The following is a 12,824-nucleotide window of genomic DNA, read 5'->3' on the forward strand; positions in this document are numbered from 1 at the left end:
GTTGCCCAGGCTGGAGTGCAATGGCATGATCTCGGCTCCCTGCAACCTCCGCCTCCCAGGCTCAAGCGATTCTTCCGCCTCAGTCTCCTGAGTAGCTGGGATTACAGGCAAGCACCACCACGCCCTGCTAATTTTGTAATTTTAGTAGAGACGGGGGGTTTCTTCATGTTGGTCAGGCTGGTCTTGAACTCCTGACCTCAGATGATCTACCCGCCTCAGCCTCCCAAAGTGCTGAGATTACAGGTGTGAGCCACTGCACCCGGCAGAGCCGCTGTTTTTAAGCCTGGCAGGTCAGGTTGGAGGATCATGGTGGTGGTCTTCCTGGACTTATGCAGTGTTTTTACATAAGGATATTGACTTACAATAGATTCCTCTGAATTCAAATGGTAGGAGACAGAGAGTTGTTATCTTTCTAGGAGCTTACCCATTCCCACTGAAATAATCATTCTGTTACATGTTTGGGAGCTCAATCGTCTCAAAGCCCTCTTAGACATACTTCATAACCTTCCTGTCTCCATTCACCTCAAGAGTTTTTGCCATGGGTTCCACCTTGCTTCTACATAACTCTAATGCTGCAGGGAGGCAGCTGAAACCACCTGGGACCACCTGACTGTTTGACCAAGCAAGGCTTAACCCCTGACCTCAGAGAGTTCCTGAGCCAAGAGGGAAGGAAGAAAACCCTGAAATAAGGATAGAAAGAAATGTAGAGATGATATTGATTGTTACTATCCCAGCCATTATCCCGATTACTTCTGTTGTCGTTATAGGCTCTTATTAAAGGTAAACCCAATTGAGGAAGATACTAAATGCCAGCTGAGAACAACTTCAGATTCTTTGGCTCCAATATTCCAACATAGGGATTCATATCATAAATTTCTTCTTGAGGAATGTGTGGATGGAGCGGGCTGGTGGGGGTGGGTTTTAACAGGCTAACTTGAATGCTTTCTTACATTTCACAATGAAAACTATATAATGCAGGTATTTCCCTTTTTACCTTGGCTTCCTGGAAGTTCAAAGATAAATTTAGGTGTCAAAGAAGTAACTGATTCAAACAAGTTTGAAACAATTTATCTTTCTCTTTCTCCCTCCTACTACCAATTCGTTTCTGATCTTTAATATAATATGAAAACACATATAATTATCCTCTATGTGGTTTAATATTTTAAGCTATCTCAAATTCTTCTTGGAAGTAAGCAAAGTATAAATTATAAGTAAAAATAGTTAACATGTACTGACCACTATTATATGCCAGACACTATTCTAAGTATTGTAAACTCATTTGAATCTCCCAACAACTCTAAGAGGTAAGAATTACTATTAATCTCATTTTACAGATAAAAAATTAAGGCACAGAGAGCTTCAATAACTTGCCTAAGATAGCACAGCTAGGAAGTGTGCTATCTTTGAACCTAGGCAGTGTGGCTCCAAGGGATGTGCTCTGCCCACCACACTAGAACAAATATGTCAGTTCAAAAACTTAATTAGTCCATCTGGGGACACCAAAGTAAAAAAGCATAATTATATGCCATCAGGGCCAGTCATCATCAAAACAAGACTGATATAAGGCCAGGTGCCTATAATCCCAGCACTTTGGGATGCTGAGGTGGGCAGATCACTCGAGGTCAGGAGTTCGAGACCAGCCTGGCCAACATGGTGAAACCCCATCTCTACTAAAAATAACAAAAATTAGCCAGGTGTGGTGGCGCACAACTGTAATCCCAGCTACTCAGGAAGCTGAGGCAGGAGAATAACCTGAATATGGGAGATGCAGGTTGCAGTGAGCCGAGACTGCACCACTGTACTCCAGCCTAAGCAACAGAGTGATATCCTGTCTCAAAAAAAAAAAAAAAAAGACTAATATATCATAACAAGCAGCTCAGACCACCCATTCGTAATCTAAATAAAGATTCCTCTCCACTCCTCCCCAAACTTATTCTTAGTGGAAGGGATGGAAGAAGTAGGATTTAGAATCCTTTCCCACCCTTCCCTAGCCCACTCTCCCTCCACCACCCCAGCCCCCTCTTTAGAGACTTTCCTGACATGTCCATTGCCCTATATGTGCCTTACTTTTTTCTTCAATAATGTGGGAAGAATAATGTTTTCACTCCGTCGGTATCACTTGCATGGAGATAATTATTTCAACCAAATTTAATAAAGCTTCACTGAGTACCTACTGTGTGCTGGAGGCCAAAGTATGTGCCAGAGACTGAAGTATAAATGTACAACCCAGTGTCCGCCTTCAAGAAATCACAATCTCACAAGTCTACACAATGAACTGTAACACTGGGATATGAGTATATACGTGTGTGTGTGTGTGTGTGTGTGTGTATATATATATATATATATATATATATATATATATGCACAGAGGAGGAAGTGATTCATTCCAGTAGGGAGATGGAGTGATGGTGAATCCAGGAAGACTTCACACAGGAGACAATATAGAAGCCAGTCTTGAATAATCAGTCAGCTTTTTGATGGACAAAGAGCTGAACAGAGAATTTCAGGCAGAGCAAATAACATGAGTAAAGGTACAATGACCTGGGCACTCAGCTACTCAGGAGGCTGAGGCAGGTTGATTGCTTGAGGTGAGGAGTTTGACGCTGTAGGGAGCTATGATCATGCCTGTGAATAAGCACTGCACTCCACAGCCTGGGCAACATGGCAAGACCTCACTGTTAAAACTACAAAGGCACAATGGTATGAAAGTGCAAAGTATGTATTTGAGAAACACTGAGAATGGGTTAATTGAGCTTAGAGGTTGGGCCAGATTGTAAAGGCCTTGAAGGCCAAACCAAGAATTAAACTTTCAACTGTAGGGAGCCTTTAAAGCTTTTAAGCATGAAAGAGACAAGACATACCTGTAGTTTAGGAGCTCTGACAGCAGACTATGGACTGAGGAAAGGGCAGGAAGGGAAGCGCTTCAGACAAAGAGACCACTTAGGGAACTGCTGAAACTATCCAAGAAAATCTAACGGTTGGTGGTTTCAGTGATGCTGAGTAGAAGGTATTTCAAAAGGATGACTGACAGGACTGGGCCAGTAATTGGATATGGGATCCGCTCAGGAAGTAGGGCTCCAGGATATCTGTCACCTAATCAGGAAAATCCTCTCTTGTTGGCAGGTGATCACGTATTCCACTAGGACCCAAGGAGTTGTCAATGTGAACCATAGATGACAGATATATGTCATCTGTCAGGCAGGGTAGGTCTCCTAGCCCAATACTCTTTTGTTACATATAAGCAAACTAAGGCTTATAGAAGTCCAACAATCTCTCCCTTTCTCCTGGTCCCTTCCTCCAAACCACATGGATGGAAAAATGCTTGAGTCCATGGTGCAGTAGAGAAGCCCTTCAGGCCGAGACCCAGAAGGCCACAGTGAGAAGCTGCAGTACCTCTTCTTTAGACTCTTTCTCATGTCCTCCTTTCTGAATCTGTCTTCCTCCACCCTTCAGCCCCTGCCCCCCGGGTGGTCTCTGGCTGTCACAGCTGTGATGCCAGCTTCCTGCTTGCCCCAGACACTCAGCCCCAGGAGGCCCAGCCCCATTACGGCTCTGCCAAAACAACATCTGGAGAAGCTCCAATAGGTCCAGGGCCTCTTGTCTTGTTTTTCGTCTGGAGATAAAGGGGATTTATCCTGGGCCCCTGGGAGTGAGGATGAGGAGGGTTTACAACTTGTCTGTCTTCTAAATTTGGGAAAGAGGCAATAAATTCAGCTTCAGATCTGCTTCTGTCCCAAGTCCATGTGTTCCCCTGTGAGTTTCCGGCACTTTCAGTCACACCTTCTCCTACCATAGGAGAAGGCCTAGAGGGAGAAGGTGTGGGAGGTCACATTCTTGGGGGGCCTCCAGGATAACAGACTGTTAGCAGATCATTCCCATCCTTTTGCTCCTGATACACTGAGGGAGTTGCAGAAACAAAAACACATCACTAGGGACCTTTCCAGCCAAATATTGGTCTGGCCATCTGTCCACGTCTCCCCCCACTCCCCAGCTCCCACCTCATCCTCTCTTCACTCTCTCTCCTGTACCCCCAGCCATCCTTCTTGCCTTCACTCTTCCCTGACTACACAGCCGGGCTAGCAAAGGAGGGTGAAAAGTCCAGATCATTCCCCTTCCCACAGACACTAGTGGGTTAGTAGGGCACAGCAACTGAGGAGCAACCCTCAGGAGAATACATGCCTTTAGGGGAGCAGATTCCTTCCCCAGATGGGGCCTGGCATAGAGTCAGCTTTAGTTACAAGCTTGATGAATTCCTAACAGTTTCCAGCCCCTCCCTCCCAGCAGCAGTAGCGTGGGCCTGTGTGGGCCAATGTGATGCACAGTAGTGTGAAGAGGATAAAGAGGTGAGTTAGGGGAGCACATAGCCTGCATCCAGGACCCTGGAGGCCCTGTCCCTCCAAGACACGGAGATCAAACTGCAGTCGTCAAGGCAGTGGCTGGCCCCTGAGAGCAGAAGTGGCAGTTCCCTGGAGATTGTCTTTCTCTGCCCTGTCCAGCACTCTGGGTCTCATATCTCAGCTGCCAGGCCTCTCTCCTGGAACCCTGTGTTTGGTTGCCACCTCCAAGGCCCAGCCAAGCCTAAAATCCTCACTCTCCCTCTTTGGATGCTGGTCACTGTCCGAAGGGCACATGTTCTCATCCCCATTCCACTGTGGGCGTGCTCTGTGCTAGTCTGACTCTCACCACCCTCCTTTCCAAACCCTTTCATTGAGCCCCCTTTGGGCCCAGAAAAGTCCCCTATATCCTCACCCCCTCCAAGCATTTTCTCCATCTCCTGGCATTCCCTCAAACGGGCTGTGTCAAGAGAAACCTGTTTTTCTGCCTTACCCAACAGCCCTCAGGATGAGGCGGCAGGGACCAATGCTTTCTTGCTCTGTGTTAGCCTTTCCCTGCTGTCATTCCTCATGCCTTTCTCCGAAGTTCATTTACCCCACTGTCTCATCATCATGGGCCCTCTTGGCCGCTGCGAGGCTCAGGGCCTTTTTCTGTACTCTAAATTCCTGCTGCCACCTGAGGAAACATCAACTTCTGTGTGAGTAGCTGAACTCATCCTGCTCCTGGGCTCCTCTGTGTCTCCAAGTGACCATCTCATATACTCAGCCTCCAGCCCTCGCCCCCAGATAGACACTTGGAATGCTGACACCGACTCCCAAACCCACAACAGTCCACCGCTGGCTCCCAGGGGAACCCAATAAATATTCCTTGAGTAAGTAAATACGTGAATAAAGCCAGGGTCACATGATGGGAGTCTGGCCTAATGGAAAGGGCCCTGGACTGGGTGGGAGATCTAAGTTCTAGTCCTAGCCTCGCCACTAAGTAGCTGTGTGACTTTGGACATTTTTTTTTTTCATCTCACGGCTTTCTTTTCTTCATCTGAAGAATTAAAATTTTTGTGTAGATGATTTCTGAAAACCCTGCTTCTGACAGTTGGCAATTATGAGATATGGTTTGCTGAGCATCTATAATATTTAGGTACTATGCTAGGTGTTTCCTATAAATTACCTCTCATATACTTAATAACTAAAGGCCAGGCAAGGTGGCTCATGCTTGTAATCTAGCACTTTGGGAGGCTGAGGTGTGTGGATCACGAGGTCAGGAGTTCAAGACCAGCCTGGCCAAGATAGTGAAACCCCATCTCTACTTAAAACACAAAAATTAGCCAGGAGTGGTGGCAGGTGCCTGTAATCCCAGCTACTCGGGTGCCTGAGGCAGGAGAATCACTTGAACCTGGGTGGGCAGAGGTTGCAGGGAGCCGAGATCTCGCCATTGCACTCCAACCTGGGTGACAGAGTGAGACTTTGTCTCAAAAAGGAAAAAAAAAAAAATATATATATATATATACACACACACACACACAGAGTTATATAAATATATATATATATACACACACATAGTGAATAACTGATTCAGTAGTTTGAGGTGGGCGGGGCCCGGAATCTCAGGGAGAGGCTGCATGAGCTGAATTTTTATCAAACTTCCCGGGTGATCTGAATGGGTATCCTAAGGCCCCTTGGTACGCAGCCATTCGAATGTCAGATGAGAGGTTTTTAATTAGTACTACAGGCAATGGGACGCTATTGAAGGTTTTTAAAGCAGAAAGAAGAAGGGTAATACTATGGAGAGAGAGAAAGAACTAAGAAACAAGGAAGAAGGGAGAGAAGTATCTTTGATCTGTTACATGTTGAGACTGAAACACCAGAAAAATGCTCCAAAGGTGTCCAGCTCTCAATTGGAAAAAAAATGAATTGGAAGCTCTGTAATAAAGGTGAAATTAGAGATGATGATTTTGAGATTTATTCTTTATGAGGAGATGCAAATTCAAATACCTCCAGAATCAAGGCAGGTAATGCAAATGAGGATTAAGTATAATTTAAAAAAAAAACAGCATTCATGCTTAATAAATGGCAAGTACCACTTTGTCTCAGCAGGGATGCAGTAGGTAACGGTGGAGACTGTGGTGAGCTAGAGGACATACCCCCTGTCTTAGGGGCCAGTCATTGCCAAATAGAAGTGTGGGATCAGTGTTAACAGATCTTCTGGTTTTTACAGAGAAATTCTAGATATTTTCATTTTGACACTTCCTAATTATTAAATGTTCACAATGAATTTTTTAAGTGCTTAAACACTACACAGACAAAACCATTTGTATCTATGTTCAGCTTTGTCTTGGGGGGTTCCAATTTGTGACTTCTGAGCTGCACAGATGGGATTCAGGAGAGAGAGTTGAGTGAACTGAGAAGAAATCCAGGGGCTGCACTGTGAAGAACCATGGCCCTCCCAAGCACCCAAGCTTGCCTGGCAGCGAGCCTGGGGCTTAGAGAGACCCTGGTGCTTTTGGCCACCGGGTGTTTGGTGAGCTCCCAAGTTGGTGGCAGCAAGTGAAGCCTGCACCTGCCATGGCTATTTCTGCTCATCAGCTGGAAATCATGTGGGTAGCCTCTGAGGTCCTGATACCTCCGGGGTTAGATGCCACCTTGGGGAGGGGCCTGCAGCCTTCACTCCACCACTCCGTGTAGTCACTTTCATCCCAAACTGTGAAGATGCTCTCTACCCAGGAGTGTCTGAGTCCTGGCTGGAGCGGGCATCTTAGACACTTACTTTGTATCAGGACATTCTTCTGTTGTCTAATTTAAGTGCTTTTTGTACAATTTAATTTTTTTGCTGCTTCTATCTTCAGAACAAGTGGTGGAATGGGTTACTCTTTAGCTTCCAGACTCTTCTTCAGCCTTCAGTAGGGTCTCAAAAAGCCCCAGGCTGGGCGCGGTGGCTCACGCCTGTAATCCCAGCACTTTGGGAGGCCAAGGAGGGCAGATCACAAGGTCAGGAGTTCAAGACCAGCCTGACCAACATGATGAAACCCTGTCTCTACTAAAAATACAACAACAACAAAAAAAATTAGCTGGGCGTGGTGGTGTGCACCTGTAATCCCAGCTACTCGGGAGGCAGAGGCAGGAGAATTGTTCGAACTTGGAAGGCAGAAGTTGCAGTGAGCCAAGACCGCACCACTGCACTCCAACCTGGGTGACAGAGCGAGACTCCGTCTCAAAAAAACAAAAAACAACAAAGTCCCATCTCAAAAAGTGTCCTCAGGGATGTAAAACTTATTACTTGCAGATTAGAAAGCTGTTTGCTTACTGATGTGTTAGCAAGCCTTCCTTCAGTCTAGATGGGTAGCTTTCTGCTTACCCTCAACCCTAATCATCTTTGCATTATCTATTTCTGTCCCTACTCTCAGTTCATTCTGGGGTGGAGGAAGGGGTTCAAAGCAGAAATATTAAAAATAGCTACCTTCCTGTAGTTCTCATTAGCAGGTTTTAGAGACAATGTCATTTTCTCCTCTTCTTAAATTCTCTTCTGATTCTAAAAAATGACTCCCAGACTGGCTGGCCTAGAACTGACCTTGAAAGGTTCAACTCTGTGAGAAACTGATAGGGAACCCCAAAGATGTCCTGATCGTTACCCAACGATGCTTGCAAAGAGTTGTGATATATTTAGCAGTATTTCCACCCTGATTAGGAAGTGAGGAAGAGGCAGCTGGTCTTCCCCGGGTGATGTTTCTTATCAGCTCTGGTCAGCACAGTCAAGTTGTCACCAATGAGGTCTGTTAAGAGGAAAGATCAAATTAGTATTTGCACCAGATATACTCAGACATACTCCACCAAAATGTACACTCTATCATAACATTTCACGAGACGTCCTTCTTCAACAGATACCATTGTATGTGCTTATTAACATAGCGAACACATATCCATATCCCCTGCTACCCACAAACATCAGAGCCCATGTGCAATCTAAGTATGTATACTCACTCAAATATACATACTAATAACTCCCTAACCACACTGACACACACACACACAGACCAACAAAAAATACACTCTGCATGGTGTAGAAATGACCTGATGTTATCCTCCTAGAATATCTCAGCCCAGCCTCTGCCTGCCTCACTCAACCTCAGGTTTCTACTTGTGCTCAGAAAATTGAGGCAACCAAGCAAAGTCCCCACAGGCCCAACAGGGCTCTGGGAAAGACAGAAATTACTTACAAAGATCCAGTTGCTTCTGAGCTGGAAATGGAGAGCAGGGCTGCATGCTAACCCCACAGACAGGGCCAGCACAGAGGCCTGAGGAGTGGGACCCACTTCTGAATGGGAATATGGTCTGAAGAGAGCAGGTGGGTCACTCCTGAGTGGCTCACACAGGTGGACCATGTAAGTGGGCGAGATGAGCAACCAGGACTAGAGGAATCAATAGGTCTGAGGTCAAATGGGACAGAAGTTCTGGTCCAGATGAGGCATAAATGAAGTCCACCCTCACTTCCACCACCCCATTCCTCCTCTTCAGTTGGTGAAGTCACTGGTCAGCACATGTCAACATTTAAAGTTCAAAATTCAACACAAGACCCTTGGGTGGGAGTGGAGGGAGGGAGAGAAGAATGAGGAGGAAGAGGAGGAGGAGGAGGGGCAGGAAGGACAGGTTGGGAGGGAGAGGCGACCCACTCTCCTTATCTTGCTGCTCAAACAGCACCTTGATTATACCAAGGAATGGGAAGCAACAGGCAACATGCAAAGAAAAAAAGCAGGGGTGACAGCTTGACTTTTAGAGCTTCTAAGGATTCTAGTCCTAGCAATTTAAGGGCAGTTTCAGGAAATTTCAAAATCAATTGGGACTACTATAATGTATTTGTTCAGAAATTGATTGAGAACCTAAATCCAGAGTTGAGTACAATTACACCATATGCATATATATTTTTTTAATTAATTATTTTTTATGTTTTGAGATGGAGTCTCACTCTGTTGCCCAGGATGGAGTGCAGTGTCGTGATCTCGGCTCACTGCAATCTCTGCCTCCTGGGTTCAAGTAATTCTCCTGCCTGAGCCTCTGGAGTAGCTGGGATTACCAGCGCCCGCCACCACACCCAGCTAATTTATTATTATTATTATTATTCTTTATTTTTAGTAGAGACTGGGTTTCGCCATGTTGGCCAGGCTGGTCTCAAACTCCTGTCCTCAAGTGATCAGTCTGCCTCAGCCTCCCAAAGTCCTGGGATTACAGGCATGAGCCACCACGCCCGGCTACACTGTATATTGATTTGGGAACTCTGAATGTGAAATAAATTAAGCTTCCTCTCCCTAGGCTTGTGTATAGAAAGAAAAGAGGAGAGTCTGGGCACAATGGCTCACACCTGTAATCCCAGCACTTTGGGAAGCCGAGGTGGGTGGATCACGAGGTCAAGAGATCGAGACCATCCTGGCCAACATGATAAAACCCCACCTCTACTAAAAATACAAAAATAGCTGGGCATGGTGGCACATGCCTGTAGTCCCAGTTACTTGGGAGGCTAAGGCAGGAGAATTGCTTGAACCCGGGAGGCGGAGGTTGCAGTGAGCTGAGATCGGGCCACTGCACTCCAGCCTGATGACAGAGCGAGATCCCATCTCAAAAAAAAAAAAAAAGAAAAGAAAAGAAAAAGAAAAGAGGAGAAAGTGGGGGCACTGCCTTCTGGTATTTATGGATCATCTCTGCCCTACACAAAGTTCACAAACTAATCACCAATGAGGAGGCCAAGACATACCCCGGGTAATGGTGGAGACAAAGGGTTCCAGCCTCCAGGCTCCTGTCCCATTCACTACATCATCTGCAATGACAGCTCTGCCGGACGGCGGCCCATGCAACAGCAGCAGAAGGGCACCACAGTCTAATGAAAAGGTCCCATACTTGAAGTCAGAAAATTTGGTCCCAGTCCTGGTTCTCTTGAGAATTTACTGTGTGGCCTGGTGAGTGACAGAAAAATCTACATAAGGACAGAATTCTATTTTCTAAAGCAAAAAACAGGTAAGGGGCTACCACAGTATTTTTTTCAGCAGTTCAGTTGCAAGAGATGTTAGTCATCTCCTACGACTCACCCCGTCACAGACATACCCAGGAAGATGGTCAGTGTTTTCAGATTTAGGTGCTGAATGACCCCATATAGCTGTCTATATCTTGACCTATTTCCCTGACTTCCTTAGTGGTTGACCTTGGTCAGTTCTGGCCTTGCTGACACCTGGTCTGTATGGTTTGGTATATCTTTAAGTTAACTTGTTTCCAGGGTCAGCCCTGTTTCCTGTAACAAATAATTCTTTCCCCTCAGTGAGGAGAAGTAATGGCCTCATCTGGCCTGATCCAGCGTTTGGGGAGAAGCCAGTGAAAGAGGCCGTCTAAGAGATATGTTTAATGCCAAAATATTAGAATTTGGGGTCATTTTGATTTGTTATATGAAGCAGTAGAGCAGCATATTTGAATTCTGAATTGTCCCAGAAATGTGGGACATGTGAGCATAGTAACCTGTTTTCAAGTAACTTGCAAACTGTGGTTGAGTCTCTAAAAAGATCACTAACAATGCCAAATGATAGATTGTGAATGCCCAATGAATGGTATGGATGACTAACTCAGCCTCGAGAGAATGGTCAGCATAGGTTTTCAAGGTAGAAGACCAAGATTACACTGTACCTTCAGTAGTGTGAGAGATTGAGGTGGGGGTGGGGCATGGTAGAGACAATGATGTATGCAGGAGATAAGGACATGAGCCAAGGAGCAGCAAGGTCATGCATGTTCAGGCATGCATGGAATGGGGACCACGTTACAGGGCAGAGATGGGGATCATGGGCAAGCTGTTGAGGGATCCAGGCTGTAGATTCGCTGTGATACTTAGAGGGCAGTGAGAAGAGTGACCCTGGAACACAAAGTAGCAGAAACCTAAAAAGGTGATGGGGTTAAATTATGAAGGGTCTCAAACATTAGGCAAAGGAGTCTGGACTTGAATTAGTAGATGAATCGGGGAGGGGATGTTTCAGAATGACCTAATCAAGAGAAGAGCTAGGGAATGAAGTATTTTAGGAAGGGAACTCCACTAACAGTGGGAAGGGTGGCCTGGGGATGGGACTGGATGGAATCCACTGCAACCATCTAGACAGCAAGAAGCAACCGATTTGGGGACTGGATCTGGGGAGCAAAGTACAAGGAGAGGCTGACCTTTCTGTACGGAGTGACTGGGAAATGATGGTATGGCTGACAGAAATGGAGATCAAGAGGGAGCTAGCTTTGGAGAAGACAATGTGCTTCCGCTGACATTGAGGTGGTGGCTGGACATCTGAGGGAGAGGACAGAGCCGGTGGGAACAGGAGCAGGATGGAAAGACAGGAGGACAGACTGTGCAGATGAGAAAAGTCACTGTAAAACAGTAAACATCAAGACAGACTACATGCATAGGACCTCTCCAAGGAAAGGCAGCCTAGAGAAAAGGGAGGAGGACTGAGGAGACACAGTGTGGGGAACGGGGCAGGAAGGGATCCAGGGCCAGCACAGCCAGGCAGCGGGGTGGAGAAGCCTGGGGCACAAGGAAAAAGGACAGGGACACTGCTTCCGGAAGGTGCTCAGAGGGCTCAGAGTTCAAGGAAAATAGGAATTTACAGAGGCCATTGGGTTTGAGTCACCTTACAAACACTGGGCATCTGTATGCCAGACCCTGGGCCAGGCTTCGGGGTGTTGGGTAGAAGTTATCCCCATTCGGAAGACATCTACCGAGTGCCTGGTTCCTGAGTGTGGAAGACGGAGACTGAGGCCGGATTCTTTCTCGAGAAGGTCCAATCCACGATAAGGAAGGAAGACGGCTGGGGAACGAGGGAGTGGACGGAAAAATATGTACAGTTGAGAGCAGACTACTAATTCAAAAAAATTAGCACTTAAGGAAAGTGAGAACTAGAAAAATAAGTTGAGAAGACAAAAGTCTTGCAACACACCCCTACCCCTACCCACCATAAAACTTAGACTTGATTGTTTCTCAGCAAGAGAAAAGGCATTGCTGCAGAATGGAACTTGTTGTGGGAGGTGGGTTTACTACGGAAATAAGCAGAAGACAGCCTCCCTTTCCAAAGAGCCAAGAGGAACCCATTTCATCTAGTTAAGAGACGAGGCAAAGAGGTAAAATGGTGACAACATGTCCTGGTGAGTGGTTCTGACAGTGTATGGTTGGAAAATGCTGTCGGAATCCGAAAGGGGAACCGCCTGGGAACGGTTCTGGGAAGCCTTCTGGTGGTGTCACCGAAGGCTTCTCGGAGGAGGTGGCCTCTAACCCGAGCCTTAAAAATGGGAGGAGAGGCGAGGCCGGGGCCTGCCCGGCGTGGAGTACTCGGAAGCCGCCTCCTTCCTCCAGAGTTCTCAGCCTCCTTCCCCGAGCCTCGCTTTCTCCTCTCGTCTCGCTCAGCTCAGCCGGGCGCAGGTTCCTAGCACTGACGTCAGCGAGCGATGACCTCAGCGCCGCCAAGGCTGCGAGGGAGGGGGCTG

The 12,824-nt window shown here is 46.6% G+C and overlaps 1 long non-coding RNA gene across 1 annotated transcript; it reads right to left on the minus strand.

Moving 5' to 3' along the window:
- Positions 1 to 7,967: 7,967 nt before the first annotated feature.
- Positions 7,968 to 12,787, minus strand: LOC105504364. Its single transcript, XR_001000606.1, has 4 exons — positions 12,297 to 12,787; positions 11,975 to 12,151; positions 8,546 to 8,737; positions 7,968 to 8,101 (listed from the first exon to the last, which is right to left on the minus strand). It is a non-coding gene; the product is annotated as an uncharacterized LOC105504364 (long non-coding RNA).
- Between the last annotated feature and the right edge of the window lie 37 nt (positions 12,788 to 12,824).

This window comes from Colobus angolensis, unplaced genomic scaffold (genome assembly GCF_000951035.1).
Source record: "Colobus angolensis palliatus isolate OR3802 unplaced genomic scaffold, Cang.pa_1.0 Scaffold91, whole genome shotgun sequence".
In the NCBI taxonomy this organism is placed as follows: domain Eukaryota; kingdom Metazoa; phylum Chordata; class Mammalia; order Primates; family Cercopithecidae; genus Colobus; species Colobus angolensis.